Below are 5,900 nucleotides of genomic sequence, written 5' to 3' on the forward strand. Positions count from 1 at the left end.
GAACCAATAAATAATTATGTCTGTGATTGCTCGCTCTGACCGGAATCCGAAAGCCGAGGGTGAATGGGTTGAGTTGGACATTGATGAGGAGACCATCTCTCCGGATCTGCAAAGACTGCTAGATCAAGAAGCTCGTCTACTCCAACCGAATCAAGAAGAATTGGAGACCGTGAATTTGGGGCAGGGTCAAGAATTGAAAGAGGTCAATATTGGGACCCGTATCAGTGATGGAATAAAAACGCAATTGATTCAATTGTTGAGGGAATACAAGGACGTATTTGCATGGTCGTACCACGATATGCCCGGTTTGGACTCCAACATCGTTGAACACAAGTTGCCCTTAAAAGAGGGGTTTCGACCTATTAAGCAAAAGCTTCGACGAATCAAGCCCGAATGGTCCTTAAAGATTAAGGAGGAGGTGGAAAAACAATTAGACGCGGGATTCTTGGTTGTATCCCAGTATCCCGAATGGCTGGCTAACATTGTACCAGTCGTCAAAAAGAATGGGAAGGTTAGAGTGTGTGTTGATTATAGGGATTTGAATCGTGCCAGTCCAAAGGACGATTTTCCCTTGCCACATATTGATACACTCGTGGATCACACAGCCACAAACACGCTCTATTCCTTTATGGATGGATACTCGGGATATAATCAAATCAAGATGAATATAGAAGACCGCGAGAAAACTTCTTTCATTACACCCTGGGGAACTTTCTGCTACAGGGTGATGCCTTTTGGACTTAAAAATGCGGGTGCCACCTACCAACGAGCGATGGTGACGCTATTCCACGATATGATCCACAAAGAAATTGAAGTATACGTGGATGACATGATCGCAAAGTCAAAAGACGAAATGGACCACATCCAATATTTGAGAAAATTATTCAATCGGCTTCGTAAGTATCAGCTTAAGCTAAACCCGGCTAAGTGTACTTTCGGAGTTCGGTCGGGTAAGCTTCTTGGGTTCATCGTCAGTGAAAAAGGCATAGAGGTGGACCCCGATAAAGTAAAGGCAATAATGGAAATGCCTCCTCCTAAAACTGAGAAAGAAATTAGAGGATTCCTCGGCAGGGTGAACTACGTCGCAAGGTTCATCGCACAGTTGACTGACACGTGCAAACCGATATTCAAGCTGTTGCGCAAGAATCATTCCGAAACTTGGGATGAGAATTGTCAACGAGCTTTTGACAAGGTCAAACAGTGCTTGGCCAATCCACCAGTATTGGTGCCACCTGTCGAGGGAAGGCCATTAATCCTCTATCTGACAGTGCTTGATGAGTCCATGGGAGCCGTGCTAGGGCAACAGGACGAAACTGGAAAGAAAGAACAAGCCATCTATTACCTGAGCAAAAAGTTCCTTGATTATGAAACCCGCTACACGCCATTAGAAAAGACTTGCTGTGCGTTAGCGTGGACAACACAAAGGCTCAGGCAGTACATGATAAGGCATACTACTTGGTTGGTTTCCAAAATGGACCCAATTAAGTACGTGTTCGACAAACCAATAATCACTGGGAAGATTGCCCGATGGCAAGTGCAATTATCAGAATTTGACATCATACATGTCACACAAAAGGCCATCAAGGGTAGTACCTTAGCTGATTACCTAGCACACGGGCCGACCAATGACTATCAATCCCTTCAGGATGATTTCCCCGATGAGCATATAATGAGTATACAACATGAAGAACCAAAAGACGATGCGTGGACCATGTATTTTGATGGAGCCTCCAACATGCTTGGACAAGGGATTGGGACAGTGTTAATCTCCCCACAAGGAAAGCATATCCCTCTAACAGCAAGACTCAATTTCGACTGTACAAATAATATGGCCGAATACGAGGCCTGCGCGTTAGGAATCCAAGCGGCTATCAACAATGGTATCCTCAAACTCAAAGTATTTGGAGATTCGGCTTTAGTCATCCATCAGCTACGAGGAGACTGGGAAGTCCGAAATCCTAAACTGATACCATATGTTGAGCATATCAAAGATTTGACACAATTCTTCCAAAGTGTCATCTTTGAATACATTCCAAGGGAGGAGAATCAGTTTGCTGACGCCCTTGCTACACTATCATCGATGTTCGCCTTGGATAAGGAGCATGAAATGCCCATCATCAATATCCGGCGGCACGATAAGCAAGCGTTCTGCCTACTGATAGATGAAGCTGTTGACGATCATCCATGGTTCCATGACATCAAACAATATTTGTCAAAAGGGGAATATCCTGATATGGCTAGTGATAATGATAAAAAGCATATCCGAAGAAGGGCCATGGGATTTCTGTTGATTGGAGAAACCCTCTACAAAAAGAATTATGACTCGGTCTTGTTGAGATGTATAGACCAAGTCGAAGCTCAAAATGTAATCAAAGAAATACATGAGGGGGTTTTCGGTACCCATATTCCCGGGCCTGCAATGGCTAAGAAAATCCTCAGAGCAGGGTACTATTGGTCGACCATGGAAAGGGATTGTTACCAATACGTTCAGAAATGCCACAAATGTCAAACATATGCCGACAATATTCATGTCCCACCAACGCCACTCAATGTGTTGGCTTCACCTTGGCCATTTGCAATGTGGGGCATGGATGTTATTGGACCCATCGAGCCAAAAGCATCCAACGGACATAGGTTCATCCTTGTGGCCATTGACTATTTCACCAAATGGGTAGAAGCGGCATCGTATGCTCATGTGACCCGAAAGGTGGTAACATCCTTCATCAGAAAGAATATCATATGCAGATACGGTATTCCCGACAAAATCATCACTGATAACGGATCCAATTTGAACAATAAGATGGTGGAAGAGCTGTGCAAAGAGTTCAAAATTCAGCACCATAACTCTTCCCCATATCGACCAAAGATGAATGGGGCAGTCGAGGCAGCCAATAAGAATATCAAGAAGATAGTACAAAAGATGGTTGTCTCATTCAAAGACTGGCATGAGATGCTACCCTTCGCTCTCCATGGTTATAGGACTTCAGTACGTACATCCACAGGAGCTACTCCATTCTCCCTTGTTTATGGAATGGAGGCAGTTCTGCCGGTTGAAGTCGAGATACCGTCTCTGAGAGTAATCATGGAAGCAAAACTTTCCGAGGCAGAATGGGTTCAAAGTCGACACGACCAATTGAACCTTATCGAAGAAAAATGACTGAACGCCATATGCCATGGTCAAGCCTACCAAAGGAAGATCAAAAAGGCTTTTGACAAGAAAGTCCATCCTCGAGTCTACCATGAGGGAGAGCTGGTGATGAAGAAATTGCTACCCGGCTCAAAAGGACAAAATCGGAAAGTGGGCCCCAAATTACGAAGGACCATACGTGGTAAAGCGAGCCTTCTCCGGAGGATCATTGATTCTCACAGACATGGACGGAGAAGAACTTCGATACCCAGTCAACGCTGACGTGGTAAAGAAGTATTATGCTTGAAGACGTTGCTTGCATCAGCCCGCTAGGATGAAAACCCAAAAAGGGCATCCTAGGCAAAAGTTAGGGCAAAACAAAAAGCCCGCCAGTACAAGGGTACTAGGCAAAACAAAGGCAAAATTATCCCCGCTAGGACACGTCCTAGGCAAAAATTAGGGGCAAAAGAATAAGATGCAAAAAGTAAAGCAAGCAACGATCACTTCAACCGAAAACCGAAAGGCGGTCCGAGTGATAATCTTCTGGAAGCAAGCGTCTTGCAGTATCTACACTCCTGGCTCAGGCATCTCACCCGAAACGATTAGGGAAACGGGAAGAGCGACAATTACAGATATAATTGTTTAAGCCAAAAATGTATAGCCTACCTTGGCCAGCCATTCTTCAGAAATTCCCTTTGTAAATCTTTCTGTATAAACATTTGTGAATATCAATAAAATATTCATTTGTTTCTTTTCTTTCTTGACCTTGTGATTATGCCTTTAAATTGATGTTTCTAAAAATTGTACGAAACTCTTAATAATCGGTCAATAAAAGAAAATTGGAGGGGTTCCTGTAAAATCCATAATCTCCTGCATAAAGGCTCACAAAAATACTCCCTCGCGTCAATGACAGAAAGTCCTCCAAGAAGAAGAGGATAGGGAGAGCCACTCACTTTTCTAAATAAATGAACAAAAATAAAAAATTGTATTGCATTTGTGCATCACACACACATTAGTTGCACATTCAAAGACCTTATCATGAGGCAACTGCATAAAATAGAAAAATAGAAAATTGCTTGTGTATGACAGCAGCAAGCAAAATACAAAGATTCAGAAAATCAGCAGCATCATACAGAATAATTGAGCCTGGAGAGGCTTGCCGAAAGAATACTCTCAAAATAACTGAGCCTGGAGAGGCTCGCCGAAATAATACTCTCTCAGAATAATTGAGCCTGGAGAGGCTTGCCGAAAGAATACTCTCAAAATAACTGAGCCTGGAGAGGCTTGCCGAAACAATACTCCTCATCCCCCACATTAAAGAATAATTGAGCCTGGAGAGGCTCGCAGAAATAATACTCCCCAGAGAAACCTCAACTCACGCTCTTGGACTCAAAATCCCCAGCAAGAGCTATCAAAGCAAGATCGACGACATTCCCAATGGGAGTACGATCACCCAAGCAGAATATCCAAGTCAAAGGACTTAAACTTCCTCAGTGAAGATAGCTCTCCAACTCAAGTGTCGAGTGAGGCTAAGCCTGTAGAGGCTTCCCAAATAATACTCTGGGATACATAAGATCCCCAAATCCCCAGTCGCCTACTCAAGAGGCATCCCTGCGGAAGGAAAAAAATAAAAAAATCAATAATCATTCCCCAAGTGGAATCTGGCTCTCAGCCAATCATTGAACGTCAAGCTGATACGCCTAACAGAAGAGGCTAATCAAAATCAACGACAAAATCCCCCAGTGGATAACAGCCTACACAGAGGCAGCAAAATCAGAAAACCGAAAGAGACACCCGAACAAGGATAACCGGGATACTCCACCAACGTCGAAAGGACGTCAGCCAATCATAAGGCACCGCTCACACCAGAAAGAGCATCTTTGTGTCTGCATCCCTAAGGAATCAGAAATTCCCCAGTGGGCACCAACTACGCAATGGAAAGTTGGGACACAAGAACCTATGAGTAATTGCACATCCCCTAGACGGATCCCTGCGTTATCCAGCCCTTAGTGGCACAAAATCAAAAAAAAAAAAAAAAAAAAACAACCGTCGAAGCAGCATCGTGGACTGTGGAGACAAAATCATCACGAATCCCTGGAAAGGAGATATTCACGCTACCCCCGTCGTCACGAACACGGAGGTATGCAGCTTCCGGCTCGGGCAATGAGCGAAGCTATCTCTGGAAAAGGGGTACTCACCGCTTACCGTTGTCACAAGGGTACTTAGCTTCCGGCTCGAACAAAGAGTGAAGTTAAGGCTGGAGAGACGGTACTTACAGCTTCCAGCTTGGGCAACAAGCAAAGCAAGGCCTGGAGAGGCAAAACTCACACTGCTTACCGTTGTCACAAGGGTACTTAGCTTCCGGCTCGAACAAAGAGTGAAGTTAAGCCTGGAGAGACGGTACTTACAGCTTCCAGCTTGGGCAACAAGCAAAGCAAGGCCTGGAGAGGCAAAAGCTCACACTGCTCACCGTCGTCACAAGGATACTTAGCTTCCGGCTCGAACAAAGAGTGAAGCTAAGCCTGGAGAGGCGGGTACTCAACCATCAGCGTCATCAGAGGCGCGTCGATGTCCAACTTCCGGCTCGGGCGTCGAGTGAAGTTGACCTTGGAGAAGGTAAACTCAGCTACCGAGGATGTCAGAAGCGCCGAGGTATGCACCCACCTGGAGAGGCTACTCAACATTTTTCCACCGGAAGACGCTACAAGTCAGAAGGTCGGCACAATACCCGGACAATTGGGTCAACTCCTTTACTTGTCAGCCGATACACCAA

This window comes from Cajanus cajan, chromosome 3 (assembly GCF_000230855.2).
Source record: "Cajanus cajan strain Asha chromosome 3, NIPB_CcT2T_4, whole genome shotgun sequence".
NCBI lineage: Eukaryota > Viridiplantae > Streptophyta > Magnoliopsida > Fabales > Fabaceae > Cajanus > Cajanus cajan.